Raw genomic sequence first — 18730 nt, 5'->3', positions numbered from 1 at the left:
GGCCAAATAAGGGGCTGTGTCTTCTCCATGGTCTCTTTTCCCATTTGCCAGCTAGAATGGAGGGAATACTGGGGCCCTAGAGATGAGTGAGGTCATAAGATAGGAGGCCACCATCAGGCAAGAAACATCATCACTGGGTTTATGGAGCAAGAATTAAACTTCTATCATAGATGAATGGATAAAGAAGATGTGGTATACACACACACACACACACACACTCAGAGGAATATCATGCAGCCACAAAAACGATGAGATCTTGCCATTTTAACAACATGGATGGACCTAGAGACTATTATGTTAAGTGAAATAAATCAGAGAAAGACAAATACCATATGGTTTCACTTAAATGTGGAATCTAAACAAACAAGACAAACGAATAAACAAAAAGCAGAATCAGACCTATAAATACAGAGAACAAACTGATGATTGCCAGAGGGGAAGGGGGTAGGGAGATGGGCAACATGGGTGAAGGGGAGAGGGAGATACAGGCTTCTAGTAATGGAGTGAATAAGCCATTGGAATAAAAGTCACAGCATAGGGAACATAGTCAATTGTATTGTCATAGTGTCTCATGGTGACAGATGGTAGTTACACTGGTGATGAGCAAAGTGTCACATTATAGAGTTGTAGAATCACTATGTTGTACACCTGAAACTAGTGTAATATTGTGTATCAACTATACTCAAAAAAAGAAACTTAAAACAATAAACTTCTATTATGTTTAGCCACTGACATTGTTTCAGGGTTTATCTGTTATAGTAGCTAGTGTTATTTTAACCAACAGAGAGGGGTATCGGGGATTTCTCCAGTCACTGGTCTTGGTGGAGCATGACCTTGGAATACACCCCGCCTTTCCAAACTCTCCAACTTTGAAATACATTTCAGAAAACCAGATAAAAATAATGCCTGGGGTGCTGGTAGCCGTGTACTTTGGTAAGCCCGCAATCTGAGCTGGGTCAGGTCCTATCAGGGTTGCCTTACAGGAAAGAGCACAGGCCAAAGGACTGAGGACTGGGCCCCCAAGGGGCTATTTAGGAATTTATCAGCCAGAAAACACAATGCTAACAGGAAGGTGGTTGATAGGAGCCTAGGAAATTCAGCCAAGAGGTAGAAAACTCAGAGAGTGTAGGTGAAACAGGGGAATCAGCCTCCACAGTTGAAGCTTCAGAAGCAGAACGATAAGTAACAAAACAGCTGGGAATGATATGAATACAGAGGTGGGGAGAGGCTGCTTTGGTGGGACTACCTTTTATGTGGCCTGTGTGGCCTATTGCCTTCTGTGTATTTCCCCTTGGGCTGCCCAGGGCCCTCCCAATCCACCGGGCCTTTAGCTGATGTCCGGAAGCATTGCATATACAAGCATTCTTCAGAGGAGTGTGCCTGCCTCGTTCTCTGATTGATGGGACACACTCTGGGGGTGGCGGTGTGAGGACGCAAGGAAAACGGGGAACAGAGCTGGTGAGCAGGCTGCCTCAGTTACCCCAAAGGGGCTCAGCAGGTTGACTCTTTGGAGCTTGGTGCCGTTCCAGGTGGCCCCAGTGAGATGTGCGGAGCCCGCCTGCCTAGTTCCCACATTTGGCACACTTGAAGCTTATAATCCCTGCTCTATTTCTTTTGATGGCCCGCTAAAGATGGTCTGTATATCCTCCTCTTCTCCCCTCATCTTTTCCCTTCTGGACCTAAGCTCTGGTGTCAGGGGCCCCGGGCAAAACACAGTGAGACGTTTCCCTATTAAGTCAATTTATTCTGAGAGGGGAGATGCAGAAACTTAAAGTAATTTCCATTGAGGATAAGGGGTCCTAATTACCCAGGGGAATGAGTTCCTGCACCAACATATGAGAGACTCCTTTCATCTGGTCACTAGTCTGCGATCTGTTTGTGAGGAAAGAGGCTCTACACCTGATAGGCCTTAATGAGGGCTTCTAAAAATAAGAACGGGTTGTTGGGAGTCGTTGTCTGAAGGGACACTAGTCTTACTATCCCTAGTAGGGAGTGTTCTCATAGGAAGAACTTTATTTTGATCAGCACGTATATTAGTCGAAGTCCAGTTGTCCATGACAGAAATCACTCCAGTTACTTGAACAGGATATGGATTTAACACAGGGAACAAGGGGCTTACAAAATCTTCAGAAGGGCTGGCGGAGCAACTTCCAGGCTCAGCTGCCACGAATGACGAGCAGAACAACAAAATGAACTGTCCCACCAGGAAGACTGCCACCTCAGTCGGGAATCAGGAAGTTTCTTTCCCAAGAGCTAGATTCAGGATGACACCACCTTGGCCACAATCCTGGGACCCGGAATCTGCCACCAGAGCCGGTGGTCTACCACCCCAGCTGTGCTCCTGAGATCGAGAAGCTGCCATAATCTCTGTTTTTCCCGAGCCACCCCGGGCCTGCTAGATTCAGTCACGGCCGCATCATGGAGGCCTGTCAGATGGTCACCTTTCTCCCCACTTGACTAAATTTCCAAAGCGAATTCTCATACGAGTACACCAGATTAACAGAACCTAAATTACATTCATTTCCTTGTTTCAAAGGAGTAAGAAAATAGAGCTTTTTGCTTTCATTACTCGTCGTTCTCTGCCCGGAGAAAGAGCCCTCATCCCTGCCCCTGACACTCTGAGATGGGCCTTTCGTGATATGAAACAGGCCCAATTAGATAAAAGCGTCAGTTCTGCAAGCGAAACAAATAGTAGCAATATAATGTCACTGGGCTGAGGAACATTATGCTGAGTGCGACCTGCATTGACGTAAATGATACAGATAATCAAAAATATAACAAGGCTAGATTTATGAAGTGAATATTGCTGTCTGGAAAAGAAATTAAAGCTCGAAAATGATTTTTGAGAAGCAACACATTAAAAAGTTGTGAGATCAGGCAACACTACATATATTTTTAAAGATACAAACGTATCCAAGACAATTCCCACTCCCCCCCCCCACCCGCCCAGTTTTATTGTGAAATACTTGATATACATCACTGGATAACTTTAAAGTATACAGCATGGTGGTTTGATTTATATACATTTTGAAATGATTATAACAATAGGTTTAGTCAAGATAAATTGTAAATACATTGAGAGTGCTTGTCTGTGGTGAAGGAAGGGGAGTGAAAGTAGAGGTGTGAGGTAAAGGAGAAAAAAATAAAATTAAATTTAAAAAAGAGAATAGAGAGGCACCTGGGTGGCTCAGTTGGTTGAGCGTCTGACTTGATTTTGGCTCAGGTCATGATCTCAGGGTTGTGGGATTGAGCCCCGCGTCAGGCTCCCAGCTAAGTGCAGAGCCTACTTGAGATTCTCTACCCTCGCCCCCCTCAAATAAATAAATCTTTAAAAAAAGTAAAAAAGAGAATAGCCTGTACTGACTGATGATAAAAGTGTGCCAAAATCTGTGGGGCATGAATAGTTCAATTTACGATTTTGTAACATCCAAATAGGATACATAAAAGTTACCAAAAATGTTAACTACTGGTAGGAGGCATGTATTTTAAAAGAATTTGCAGCTGTGATCTTTGCCAAACAGAGCAGGAATAATGACTTAATAAATTATATTTAAAATATAAAAATTGGGGTGCCTGGGTGGCTCAGTCGTTAAGCGTCTGCCTTCGGCTCAGGTCATGATCTCAGGGTCCTGGGATCGAGCCCCGCATCGGGCTCCCTGCTCGGAGGTAAGCCTGCTTCTCCCTCTCCCACTCCCCCTGCTTGTGTTCCCTCTCTCGCTGTGTCTCTATCTGTCAAATAAATAAATAAAATCTTTAAAAAATAAAATAAAATAAAATATAAAAATTGCAACCTATTGAATGGGAGAAAATATTTGTAAGCCATATATCAGATAAGGGGTTAATATCCAAAATATGTAAAGAAATCCTACAACTCAATAACAAGAGAAAACGCAATCAATTAAAAAATGGGCAGAGGAACTAAATAGGAATTTTTCCAAAAAAGACATCCAAATGTCCAACAGGCATGCAAAAAGATGGTCAACATCTAATCATCAAGGAAATACAAATCAAAACCACAAATGAGTCAGAATGGCTAGTATCAAAAACACAAGAAACAACAAGTATTGGCAAGACTGTGGAGAAAAGGGAACCCTTGTGCACAGTTGGTGGGAATGGAAATTGATGTAGCCACTAAGGAAAACAGTATGGGGGTTCCTCAGAAATTAAAAATAGAGTCACCATATAGCCCAGCAACTCTACTTCTGGGTTTTATTTAAGGAAATGAAAAACAGGATATCAAAGATATATTTGCACTCTCATGGTTTTTTTTTTGAGGGAGAGAGCGAGAGAGTGAGCGAGCATGGGAGGAGGGGCAGAGGGAGAGGAGAGAGAGAATCCCAAGCAGACTGCCCACTGAGCACGGGACCCCTGCGGGGCCTGCCAGGGACCCACTGCAGGGCTCGATCCCCCGACCCTGAGATTGTGACCTGAGCTGAAACTAAGAGTCAGACGCTCAACCAACTGAGCCACCCAGGCTCCCCTGCACACTCGTGTTTATTGCAGCATTATTTACAGTAGCCAAGAGATGGAAACAACCTAAGTATTCATCAGTGGATGAGTGGATAAAGAAGATGTGGGGTGTGTGTGTATGGAATGGAATATTATTCTGCCATGAGATAGAAGGAAATCTTGCCATTTGTAACAACATGGATGGACCATGAGGGCGTTATGCTAAAGTGAAATAAGTCAGACACAGAAAGATATATACTCACTTATATGTGGAATTTCAAAAAGCTGAGCTTGTAAAAAGAGAGTAGAATGGTGGTTATCAGAGGCTGGAGGGTGGGGGACTAGGACAGATACTGTTTAACTTGCAACTAGTAGATAAGTAAGTCCTGGAGATATAATGCACAGTTTAGTGATTATAGAAAATAATAGTGTATTACAATTATCAAATTACTAAGACACTAGATCTTAAATATCCCCACCACAAAAAAGAAATGATAATTATGTCACATGGTAGAGGTGTTAGCTAATGTGCTGCTGTGGTAGTCATTTTGCAATATGTAAATGTATTAAATCAACACGTTGTACACCTTAAACTACACAATGTTACATGTCAATTATATCTCACTGAAAAATAAAAATTAAATATCAGGATTAAAAGAAAGATAAAAAACTCCCCAAACCCTGAAAGACATGCAAATATATCATTTTTAAAAAGCTTAGGGGGCGCCTGGGTGGCTCGGCCATTAAGCGTCTGCCTTCGGCTCAGGTCATGATCTCAGGGTCCTGGGATCGACCCCCCGCACCGGGCTCTCTGCTCCGCGGGAAGCCTGCTTCTCCCTCTCCCACTCCCCCTGCTTGTGTTCCTGCTCTCGCTAACTCTCTGTCAAATAAATAAGTAAAATCTTTAAAAAAATAAAATAAAAAGCTTAGAAAATGTCACACTGGGTTTAAAAATTAATTAAGTGTTCAAATGAAAAGCCTAGGAATGTTCACATCCTCAATTGCGATAGAAAAGCGCATGGTGGCAAAATAATATCAGAGACTGATAAAAATTGTGCAAATGGAAAACTTACTGAATATGAAAGAAATACGCAATGCAAAAATGATTGAAACATTTAAGTTAATTTTTAAGAATTCATGGGGCTCCTGATTGGCTTATACTGGGATTTAGTCCAATTGATTGGCGCCTGCCTTCAGCTCAGGTCATGATCGCAGGGTCCTGGGATTGAGCCCCGCATAGGGCTCCCTCCTCCACAGGGAGTCTGCTTCTCCCTCTCCCTCTGCCCCTCCCCTTCCCTCTCTCTCTCTCTCTCTCTCTCTCTCTCTCTCTCTCTCTCGCGTCCTCTCAAATAAGTAAAATCTTAAAAAAAAAAAAGAATTCACAAAGTGAAAAAGCGTTGTGATGCCAGAACAGTAATATAAAATAGCTTAAAAATGAACACAATCAATAGTTACAAAAGCATAAACTGCTGTAGGGAGATAACTCGTTTTCAGCCAATTTGCAAACTTAAAAGGTTTATGAAAACTTTAAAAACAGAACAAAGAGAATAGAATTAGTTACCTTAAAATGAAATTGAAATATAAAGAAGAGTATCAAGAGCCACAACAAGGAAACGACTCAGCAAGAACCTAAAGCAAATCTACTTGACTCATAAAATCATTAAAAACTAAACCCAAAGTCATTCAGATTTACTGAAAGACCCTAGTTATTGATTAGAAACATTTCATTTAAGACCAATTTAAAATTTTACACTTGTACTTTGAGTCCAAAGCAAGGGAGATACGCACAAGTAGTTGAAACTCTGTTATGCTTTGTTATTGTGATACATTCAACAAGATTGAGTTTCACAAGCCAAGCAAGGAAGCTCATGTCAAAACTTGTAGCTTGGAAGCAATTTGGAAGAAAATCCGCTGGACAATTAGTCGGTCACTCTTTTAAGAAATGCTGCATCACCGACAATCTTGGAGGCATAGAGGACAAACTGTGTGGAAAAAACACGGACAATTTCGACCCTGAGCTGAAAAATGATTCAGGATAGTCAGGTTATAACTGTGAAGAAATGTTAGAAATACTTTAAGCACAACACTGGGTGTTATACGCAACTAATGAATCGTTGAACACTACATCAAAAACTGATGATGTACTATATGATGGCAAACTGAACATAACAAAAAAAAGGAAATACTTTAAGCGATTTATATTGCTTATTTTTTTGTACTCAATGACATATGAAAAGATACTATGCCTACATAAGCCTAAAATAATTATTTCATTAAGTAAAAAAATATAAGTGCAAAGAAAACACGGTAGATTTCATTGGCAGACCTTTTACTTTTTATTGTAGTGTTACATAAAATAATGATACATCTGACATTCAAGTCTCCATGATCCCCATGGACATTAATGAGCCCCACTTTGTTGCCACCTCGCATACCCTCAGCCCTAACCAGCAGGTGAGAGCCACCACTGAATCTCTGATGGCTTTGGTGAATAGTGAGTTTCCTGGGATCCCAGTGGAACACAATCTTCTGGTGGTATTTCTGACCTTGTGCTATACCCATTTCAACATGTCCAGTTCCTTCAGCCTCTGTATCCCTTCTACCATCTTCCAAGCAACTCAAGCATTTCCACTTCATTAAGCATACACCTTGGCCTACTCCAGGCTTCTAAGAACCACCCTAGCAAGAAATGTGCCCCACTCCTGGGGTGCTTGCCAGGGTGTTAAATCCACTTCTTGAGAAAGCACCCTCCAATGGATAAATTCTTGCTTATTCAATGTTATTCTCTAGCTGCCTTGATCAAGTACTTCAAAATTCAATCCCAGGGCTACTCATCTGGCTCATGCCGTTATGTGCTAGCTAATTCTTGCAGTTCCTTCAGTACATGATCTCCTTCCTTCCTTATCAGGCCCAGCGTATCTTCAATTGGATTATACTGGGATTTAATCCAAGTTATTAGCCTGGCAGCCAGGAGAAAAGATTGGGGCAGCTCCTGAAAGGGAAACCACTTGTTTGTTTGTTTGTTTGTTTTTAAGATTGTATTTATTTATTTGACAGAGAGAAAGATAGCGAGAGCAGGAACACAAGCAAAGGGAGTGGGAGAGGGAGAAGCAGGGGCAGAGGGAGAGGGAGAAGCAGACTCCACGCCGAGCAGAGAGCCCGATGCGGGGCTCGATCCCAGGACCCTGGGATTATGACCTGAGCCGAAGGCAGCTGCTTAACCGACTGAGCCACCCAGGTGCCCTGGGAAGCCACTTGTTTTGTGGGACGAAGCCTCACTGGCATCTTCCAGTGTGAGAGAAGTTCAAGCTCTTACTAGGGAAAGGTGGGTTACCTCTCCAAGTTCAGGAAATTGCAGAGCTCAGGGAAATTTACAGAGCCAACCTCACAGGAGTATCCATGCAGATGTCTCCATCCTATTTTTCGGGACCCAGGGTTTTTTTTTCAGCCAGGACTCTGACTTTAAGCATGACTGATTTGCCTGGGATGAGCATTTAATCATCTGGAGGCTCTTACTATCAAGACCTGAGTCTGTTCCACTGATGTATCTGCTTTTCTACTGAAGGAGAAAAGAGCATCTTTATAAGCTATCAATGAGATCCTCTGGCTCTTATACTTCACCATTAATCGCTTGCCAACAGCCCTCAATTCCATTATCCCTTTGTCGGGCATCAATACAAATTAGTAATAACTGGCCAACTTCACTGACCTATCTTTCAAATGCCAGAATCCTCGTACGCGCAAGGGCATTCCCTTCCAGCAGACATTCCCCTGGTCACTACAGGTGAAATCTTTAGCATTTGGGTTACCACCTTGCAGAGACACTTGGGAAGCTCTGCATTAAGAAAAAAACAAAAAAAGAACAATCTTAACATTCCAGTTGCAAACGATACAGTAGAATATTATTCCTGGGAATTCAATTTCCTCCTGTTTTTATTTGAAATTCCCTTTTCAAGAGATTAAAGAGATTATATTTGGGGGTGCCTGGGTGGCTCAGTCGTTAAGCGTCTGCCTTCGGCTCAGGTCATGATCCCAGGGTCCTGGGATGGAGCCCCGCATCGGGCTCCTTGCTCGGCGGGAAGCCTGCTTCTCCCTCTCCCACTCCCCCTGCTTCTCCTTCTCCCGCTCCCCTTGCTTGTGTTCCTGCTCTCGCTTTCTCTCTGTCAAATAAATAAATACAATCTTAAAAAAACAAAACAAAACAAGTGGTTTCCCTTTCAGGAAAGGGAAAGCTAGGCGGGAAGCCTGCTTCTCCCTCTCCCACTCCCCCTGCTTGTGTTCCCTCTCTCGCTGTGTCTCTTTCTGTCAAATAAATAAAATCTTAAAAAAAGAGATTATATTTGTTTTGTTTTGTGTAACCTTAACTCAGCTTCCCCCAATACTTAACATCTTATGTAAAAGAAAATTGGCCTTGGCGCAACGTGTGTGCCTAGTTCCACACCATTTCATTACATGTAGATGTAATGAAACACAATCAAGATGCAGAACTGTTCTATCTCTGAAAAGACCTTGCTGCTACCCCCTATCGTCACATCCATTCCCTTCCTACCACCATTCCGAACCCCTGGCAACCACTAATCTGTTCACTTTTTCTTAATTTTGTCACTCAAGAATGTTATATAAATGGACTCATTCAGTGTGTGACCTTCTGAGATTGACTTTTCTTGGCTCAACATAATGCCCTTGAGATATACTACAATAGTATTCCATGACTATAGTGTGTGTGTATATATATATAGGATAGTATTCATGAATGGATATACCATTCACCTATAAAAGGACATTTTGGTTGTTCCTAAATTTAGCTATTACAAGTAAAGCTGCTATGAACATTCAAGTACACATTTTCGTGTGGACGTAAGTTTTCATTTTCTTTCATTTCATTTGATAAGTTTCTCTGCATCTTTACCAGCATTGGTGTTGTGACAATTTTTGGTTTTAGCTGTTCTAATAGGTGTGTGGTGGTATCTCATTATGATCCTAATTTACATTTCCCTAATAGATAGTGATATTGAATATCTTTCCATGTGCTTATTTGTCATCTGTTTATCCTCTTCAGTGAGATATCTCAAGTCTTTTGTCTATTTACTAATTGGATTTGTTTTTAGTGTTGAGTTTTAGAGTTCTTTGTATATTCTAGTTATGAGTCCTTTGGCAGGTATGTGGTTTGCAAATAGTTTTTTTCCGGTCTGTAACTTATCTTTTAATTTTTAGAAGAGTCGTTCCCAAAAGTTTATTTTTTATTTTGATGAAATACAATTTGCTGATTTTTATTTTATGGGTCATGATTTTGGTGTTATGTCTAAGAATTCTTCACCAAGCCCTAGGGCCTGATGATTTTCTCCTACGTTTTCTTCGAAGAGTTTTACATTTAAACGTGAGATTCATTTTGAGTTAGTTTTTGTATAAAATTTGAGATCTAAGTAGAAGTTCATTTTTTTTTTTATCTATGGATATTCAATTGCTCCAGCACCATTTGCTGAAAAGACTGTCTTTCCTCCGTAGAATTGTTCTTGCATTTTTGTCAAAGATCAGTTGGCCATACTTGTGTGAGTCTATTTCTAGGTTCTCAATTCTGTTCCACTGATCATCGACTCTGTCATTGATCTCTATTCTTTTCCATTAATATGTCCATCTCTCCACCAACACCACACAGTCTTGATTCCTATAGCTATAAAGGAAGTCCTAAAATTGGTCAGTGTGATTCCTTCGACTTTATTCCTCTGTTTCAATATTGTTTTAGCTATTGTAGTTTTTTTATTGCCTTTTTATGTAAGTGTTAGAATAGCCTTGCCTACATCTGTAAAAAAAACCCTGCTGGAATTTTTATAGGAATTGCATTAACGCTGTATATAAATTTGGGAAGGATTGACATCTTTATATGGTGAGTCTTCCAACCCGTGAACACAGTATGTATCTCCATTTATTTAGATCTTCTATGATTTCTTTTATCAGAACTTTGAAATTATCAACATATGCATCCTGTGTGTGTTTTGTTAGATATATGCCTTGAGATTTCATTTTCTGGAACAATTGCAAATGGTATTGTGCTTTTAATTTTGGTTTCCTCATATTTCTTGGTAATATATAGAAATGTGACTCACATTTTTGCATTGATCTTGTATCCTTCAAACTTGCCGAACTTGCTTATTCGTTGCAGGAGTTTGGGTTTTTTTGGGTAGACTCCTTGGGATTTTCTATGTAAATAATCATGTCATCTGAAAATAGAGGCAGTTTTATTTGTTCTTTCTGATCTCTATTCCTTTTTTAGTTTGTTTCTTGTATTATTGCAGTGGCTAGAACTTCCAGTACTATGTTGAATAGCAGTGGTAAGAACGAACATCCTTGCCTTGTTCCCAACCTTAGAGGGAAAACATTCAGTCCGTCACATTAAGTATGATACCTATAGATTTTTTGTCAGTGTTCTTTACAAAGTTCCTCTGTGTTCCCAATTTTTAAAGAATTTTTATTGTGAATAGTGTTGAATTTTGTCAAATACTTTTCTGGATCAATTGATAGGGCCATATGATTTTTCTTTTTCAGTCTGCTGATATGGTGGGTTACATTGATTGATTTTCAAATTTTAAAGCAGTCCGGCATTCCTGAAATAAAGCCTACTTGATTATGGTGTATAATTTTTGTATATAGTGCTGAATTTTATTTGCTAGTATTTTGTTAAGGATTTCTGAGTCTGTTTTCATGAGGGATATTGGTCTGCAATTTTCCTTTTGTTATCAGGGTAACAGTGGCCTCATAGAATGAGTTGGAAAGTGCTCCTCTTCTATTTTCTCTAAGAGTTTATATAAAATTGGTATTAATTCTTCCTTAAATGCTAGAATTCTCCAGTGAAACTATCTAGGCCTGGAGATTTCTGATTGGGGAGTTTTCATAGTTACACATTCGGCTTCCTTAATAGTTATAGGGCTATCCAAAGTATCTATTTTATACTGGGTGAGTTGCGGTAGTTCGTATTTTTTGGAGGAATTGGTCCATTTCATCTAAATTGTCATATTTATGTGTGTAGAGTTGTTAGCAGTTTTCCCTTATTACTATTATTTTTTTATTTCTTCAGGGTCTACAGTGATATCTTTTGCTTCATTGTTGATACTGGTAATTTGTATCTTTTTTCTTTGTCAGTCTTACTAGAGGTTTGTCAATTTTATTGATCTTTTCAAATAATCAGCTTTTTGTTTCATTGATTTTCTCATTGTTTCCCATTTTCAGTTTTATTGATTTCTGCTCTTTATTATTTCCTTCCTTTGCTTGATAGTTTTTCATTTTTTGAGGCAGCTTAGATTATCGATTTGAGACTTGTTCTCTTTTCTACTGTAAGCATTTAATGCCATGAATTCCTTTCTCAGCGCTGCTTTAACTGTGTCCTGCAAATTTTGATGTAATTTTCATTAGTTATATGCATTTACAAAAAAAATTCATTCTTCTTTGATCCATGGATTATTCAGAAGTGTGTTCTTAAGTTTCCAAGTGTTTGGAAATTTTCCTATTATCTTTCTGTTAATGATTTCTAGTTTGATTTTATTGTGATCAGAGAACACAGTCTGTATGATATTAATTCTTTTAAATTTGTTGAGGTTTTTTAATGGTTCAGGATATGGTCTATCTTGGTAAATGTTCTGTGAATGCTTACAAGGAATGTGCATTCTGCTGTTGTAGGGTGGCATATTGTATAAATGCCAATTGGATTCTATTGTTTGATAGTGTTTCTGCATTCTTCCTATATCCTTGCTGATTTTCTGTGTAGTTTTTCTATCGGTTGTTCAGGATGATATGTTGAAATCTTTAACTTTCATTATGAATTTATTTCTTGTTTTATTAGTTTTCTCTTCATGAATTTTGCAGCTGTCCTGTTTGGTTTATACACATTTATGAGTGCTGTGTCTTCTTGGCATTTTAACCCTTTTATAATTATGTAATATCTCCAGTAATTTTTTTCATTAATAGACTTAACTTTTTAGAACAGTTTTAGGTTTACAAAAAAAAAATCAGTCAGATAGTACAGAGTCCCCATGTATCCCTTGCACCCAGTTTCCCCTATTACTAACATATTACATTAGTATGGTACATTTGTTACAATCAATGTAACCCTATCGATACATCGTTACTAACTAAAGTCCATACTTTATTCACATTTCCTTAGTTTTCCCCTAATGTCCTTTTTCTGTCCCAGCATCAGATCCAGGATAACAGTTACATTTAGGCACTGTGTCTCCTCAAGCTCCTTTGGCTGTGACAGCTTCTCAGATTTTCCTTGTTTTTGATGACCTTGACAGTTTTGTGGAGGTCAGGCATATTGTAGAGTGCTTCTCTATTGGAATTTGCCTGATGTTTTTCTCGTGATTAGTGTGAGATTATGGGTTTTAGAAAGGACGATCTCAGCGGTAAAGTGCCATTCTCATGACATCATATCAAGATTATAACTATCTATATGATGTCGACTTTGATCACCTGGCCGAAGTAGCGTTTGTCAGGTTTCTCCACTGCTTTACTTGTTTACTCTTTCCAAACCATACCCGTTGGAAGGAAGTCACTATGTGCAATCCATAGTTGAGGAGGGAGAGTTCAACCTCCTTGAGAGCAGAGTATGTACATAAATTATTTGGAATTCTTCTGCAAGGGACATTTGTTTCTTTTCCCCAGTCATTAATTTATTCAAACATTTATTTATAACAATATGGACTCATGGATATTTAGTCTCTGGTAATTTTCTTCGCTCCAAAGCCTACTTTATCTGATATTAAGTGTATAGCCAGCCATTCCTGCTTTCTCTTAATTAATATTTGCATGGCATATATTTTTACATCCTTTTACTTTCAAACTACCCATGTTGCTATATTTGAAGTGGGTTTCTTATAGACAGCATATAGTTGGGGCATGTTTTTTATCTACTATTACTTTCAACTAATGGTATTTTGACCATTTTGATCATTGCATTACACTTTAATGTAATTACTGATAAGTTAGAGCTTATGCCTGACATTTAATTTATTTTTGGTTTTGTTTGATCTCTTTGTTTTTGTTTCTCTGTATTCTTTTTTCTGCCTTCCTGTGGATTACTTGAACTTTTTTTTTTAAAGATTTTATTTATTTGTTTATTTGACAGAGAGAGACAGCGAGAGAGGGAACACAAGCAGGGGGAGTGGGAGAGGGAGAAGCAGGCTCCCCGCCGAGCAGGGAGCCCGATGCGGGGCTCGATCCCAGGACCCTGGGATCATGACCTGAGCCGAAGGCAGATGCTTAACCGACTGAGCCACCCAGATGCCCCTCAACAGCTTCTTATTTCAAGGATTTTAACACAGTGGAAAAATTCATACATTAATATAATGAACACTAAACTCTCCACCAGCCAGAATTTCAGCAATTAAGATTTTGTCATATTTTTTCTTTACAGAAATGATTATTTCCCTTTGATCACCTCTTCCAGTGTCATCCTCCTCCTTCTACATTGGGTGAAATGTAGAAACCTTACTTCCTTTTACTCTACTTCATTTATAATTATCTTACATATGTTCTCTGCATACACTGAAAATTAGATCAGATAGTGTTACGGTTTTGTTTTTGCTTCAACCAACAAACATAATTTAGAAAACTCAAGAGGAAAAGGAAAATCTGTTGTATTTACCCATATTTTTACTCTTTCTGTTATGCTTTTTCTTCTTTCTGATGTTCCAGGATTCCCTCTTTTATAATTTCCTTTCTGTTTGGAGAATTTTCCTTAGCCATTCTTTCAGGTAGGTTTGCTGGTGGCAAATTCTCTTAGTTTTCCTTTATCTGAGAATGTCCTGATTTCCCCTTCACCCTGAAGGATATTTTTGCTGGACAAAGAATTCTGGGTCAACAGTTCTTTCCTTCAGCACTTGAAAAATGTTGTGCCAGTTCTTTCTGGCCTCTCTGGTTTCTGATGAGAAATCCTCTGTGATTCAAATTGTTTTTTCCCTATAGGCAAGGTGTTATTTCTCTCACTGCCCTTTTATTTTGTCCTTTGTATTCAGAAGTTTGAGTATGATGGGTCTTGGCATGGATTTCTTTATGTTTATACAGTTTGGGGTTTATTCACTTTCTTGAATCTGTGGGTTTATGTCTTTGGGGGAAAATTTAAGCCATTATTTCTTTAAAAGATTTTATTTATTTGTGAGAGAGAAAGTGTGCACAAGCAGGGGGAGCAGCAGGGCGAGGGAGAAGCAGACTCCCCGCTGAGCAGGGAGCCTGATGCAGGACTCGATCCTAGGACCCTGGCATCATGACCTGAGCTGAAGGCAGATGCTTAACCGACTGAGCCACCCAATGCCCCAAGCCATTATTTCTTTAACTACTTTTTCAGCTCCACCTTTTTTCTCCTTTCCTTATCTAACTTTGATAACACAGATGTTCAATCTTTTGTTGTAGTCTCACATGCTTCTTAGAATCTGTTCATTTTTTCCCTCAGTCTATCTTCTTTCTATTGTTCACACTGAATAATTTCTGTTGTTCTATTTTTGAGTTCACTCATTCTTTCCCCTGTTTCTTCCATTCTGCTGTTGAGCTCATCTATTATAATTTTTAAAGTTTCAGCTATGATATTTTTTAGTTTTAAAAATTTCATTTAGTTCTTTTTTTATGTCTTCTATTTCTTTGATGAGACTTCCCATTTTCTTTTGTTTCTGTTATGTTTATAATTGCTTGGGGGAAGCATCTTTATGAACATCTATGTCATCTTGTTGGTGTCTTTTGGTTGTCTTTTCTCATTCAAGTGGAGTTTTTCCTGGCTTTTGATATAATAAGTGATTTTTTTTATTGAAACCTGGACTTTTGGGGTATTATGTTACAAGACTCTGGATCTTGCTTAAATCTTCTGTTTTTTATCATGCTTCTTCTAACACTGCTCTGGCGTGGGAAGGGGAATACCACTTCATCACTGCCGGTGGAATGAAAGTTGAGGTTCCTCAGTCAGCCTTCATTGGCACCTGTGGGGAGGGTCTTCTCATTACCGCTTGGCAAGGGGGGGCTTGGGGTCTCTACTGTGCCCCTGCTATTACCACTCTGGCTGAAAGGAGCAGGGATGCCTTGTTGTAGTTCCTCTTATAACCTCCACTCACAGCACAGTGTAGAGGGATGCTTGTAACTGCTGGATGGTAGTGAAAACACTGATTCTCCACTGGGACTCCTCTGACACCACCCCAGTGGGGAAGAGAGGTGGGACCCCTTGTTATCAACAAGTGGGCAGGAAGTCCAGGTCTCCCATGTAGTATCCACTGATACTGTGTCAGACAGAGGGGGCTTGTTACCACCCAGTAGGAATGAAAGTTCTGCCTCCCAAATTGCCCTCCTCTAGAAGTGTAGAAGTCTACTTTCCGCACTTGGCCTTTGTTAGTGTGGGTGGTGCTGCAGTTTTTTTTTTTTTTTTCCTGTGGTGCTTGGTTGGAGTAGAGTGATTATTATCTAAAACTTTTCTATCTTGCAAGGTTGCCCTATTCCTGGTCCTTTGCCTGAGAAAGCAGGTTTTTCAGGAGGTTTTTTTTTTTTTTTAAACCTGTGCCCATTGATGTCTCCAGGTTTTCCATTTCTGCAGCACTCAGTCTAGAATATATGAGGCAAAACAAAACAAAACCTCAGGGAACTCACTGCTGTGTCAGTCCTTGGGTTCTGATGTCTAGAGCCAGTCTTCCTTCTTCTGTCTACTTTTCAGAGTCTTCTTATGTTCATTTTATGTACAATGTTCAGGGTTTTTAACTGTATTTAGCAGAAGGAATAGGGAGAAGTACACCAACTACACCATTCCAGGAGCAGACATCATACCTGCTTTGTTTTAAAATTTCATTTTATAAAAAAAAATAATAATAATAATAATAAATAAATAAATAAATAAAATTTCATTTTATGATGAAAACATTTAAACATACCCAGAAGTAGAAAGATTAGTATAGCGAATCCTCTTTACTCAGCTTCAACAATTTTCAAACTTTTGCCGATCTTGTTTCATTTTTTCTCCTCACTGTGAGGTTTGTTGGAGTCTTTTATCTCAAATCCTAGAAATAATATTATCTCACTCAATGTGAGTGTGCATCTCTAACAGAAAAATGCTTTTTAAAACATAATCACCATGCCATTATCACATTTCACTAATTAACAATAAATCCTTAATGTACTTAAATAAGAATTCATATTCAAATTTCCCTGATTGTTTCAAGAAGTGTTTTTAAAATTGGTTTTCTCAAGATAGGATCCAAACGAAATGTAACATTGTATTTGGTTGTTATCTCTCTTAAGTCTCTTTTAAAAATCTATAAATTTCCTAGGCCAGCCACAGAAAAACAAATACTGCATGACATCACTTGTATGTGGAATCTAAAAAAGTCCAACTCATAGATGCAGAGAGTAGAATGGTGTTTTTCAGGGGCCAGAGGGTGGGGAAAATGGGGACATGTTGGTCAAAGAGTACAAAGTTTCAGTTACGCAGGATGAATAAGTTCTGGGGATCTAATGTACAGCATGGTGACTATAGTTAATAACACTGTAGTGAGTACTTGAAATCAGCTGAGAGAGTAGATCTTAACTGTTCTCACCATAAGAAAGGTAACTATGTGAGGTGAAGAATATGTTAATTAACTTGATTGTGGTAATCGTTTCACAATGTATATGTATATCAAAACATCATGTTGTACACCTTAAATATATATAATTTTTATTTGTCAGTTATACCTCAATAAAGCTAAAAAAGATCTGTAGGTTTCCCATCTTTCTTTTTCCCATCCCGTTTTTTTTTTGTTTTTTTTTTTTAAGATTTTATTTATTTATCAGAGAGAGAGAGACAGAGGCAGGCAGAGGGAGAAGCAGGCTCCTTGCTCAGCAAGGAGCCCGATGTGGGACTCGATCCCAGGGCCCGGGGATCATGACCTGAGCTGAAGGCAGATGCTTAACCGACTGAGCCACCCATGCATCCCTCCCATCCCGTTTTTTTTTTTTAAGATTTGATTTATTTATTTGACAGAGAGAGATAGCAAGAGAAGGAACACAAGCAAGGGGAGTCGAGAGGGAGAAGCAGGCTTCCCGCTTAACAGAGAGCCCGATGTGGGGCTTGATCCCAGGGCCCTGGGATCATGACCTGAGCCGAAGGCAGACGCTTAAAGACTGAGTCACCCAGGCGCCCCTCTCATCCCATTTTAAATCCTATTTATCATTGAAGAAAACAGGTCATTTTTTTCCTATAAAATATTCCACATTCTGGATTTGCCTGATTGTTTTTTAGTGGTGAAAATGAACTTGTTCTTCTATCTCCTATATTTACCATTAACTGAGAGTTAGAGCTAGACACTTGATTAGATTTAGGTTCAATTTTTTTTTTTTATTTTTGGCATCAATATATCATAGGTGGTGCTGATGCTTACTACTGCATTACATCAGGGGCACATAATATCTAGCTATCCCACTCTTAGCGATGCTAAAGTTGAGCAGTGGGTTCAGGTGAGATCAATCTGATCCCTCCATTGTAAAATTCTCCATCGTCATTTGCCTAATCTTTTTTCATCCATTCATGATCATTGCCCTAGATTAGTGGTTTTCAACCAGAGATAATTGTCCTCCATGTTTGAAGACGTTTTTGATGATCACAACTCAGGAGGTGGTGCTAATAGTTTCTCATGCTGCTAAAAATCGTACAGTGCATAGGACCGCCCCCAAATAAAGAATTATCTGTCCCCAAATATCAAGAGTGCTGGGGTTGAGAAACCATGGCCTAGATTTGTTATTAAGGTGGTGTACTATTTCTGTCATTCCTTCTGTGTTTGCTATCTGGAATTGTTGCATAAAGAAGAATATCACTATTTGGTTACCCTGAAATACTGTTCATGAAGGAAAGGCAGGGTAAATTCTTCATTTTTCCCTTTATTAATTTTTGCAATAATAATTTGGTGCCCTAGTATCAGCCAGGGGTAACCAATGTTTTTTTTTTTTTTGTCTTTTTTTTTTTATTCTTATGTTAATCCCCATACATTACATCATTAGTTTTAGATGAAGTGTTCCATGATTCATTGTTTGTGCATAACACCCAGTGCTCCATGCAATACTTGCCCTCCTTAATACACAGCACTGGGCTAACCCATCCTCCCACCCCCCTCCCCTCTAGAACCCTCAGTTTGTTTTTCAGAGTCCATCGTCTCTCATGGTTCGTCTACCCCTCCGATTTCCCCCGCTTCATTCTTCCCCTCCCGCTACCTTCTTCTTCTTCTTTTTTTTTTTCTTAACATATATTGCATTATTTGTTTCAGAGGTACAGATCTGAGATTCAACA

General features: G+C 39.2%; 1 long non-coding RNA gene across 1 annotated transcript in view; it reads right to left on the bottom strand.

Moving 5' to 3' along the window:
• Positions 1 to 8574: 8574 nt before the first annotated feature.
• The window catches only part of LOC145717856 (uncharacterized), a 72558-nt gene continuing 62402 nt past the window's right edge, over positions 8575 to 18730 (bottom strand). The window contains exon 4 of the long non-coding RNA XR_014141333.1: positions 8575 to 8609. This is a non-coding gene — a long non-coding RNA (uncharacterized LOC145717856). The remainder of the gene's footprint in view (positions 8610 to 18730) is intronic.

This window comes from Leptonychotes weddellii, chromosome X, assembly GCF_054177405.1.
Source record: "Leptonychotes weddellii isolate Sample4059 chromosome X, ASM5417740v2, whole genome shotgun sequence".
NCBI lineage: Eukaryota > Metazoa > Chordata > Mammalia > Carnivora > Phocidae > Leptonychotes > Leptonychotes weddellii.
The sequence above is the reverse complement of the archived record's forward strand: the minus strand, read 5'-3'. Positions and strand labels throughout refer to the sequence as shown.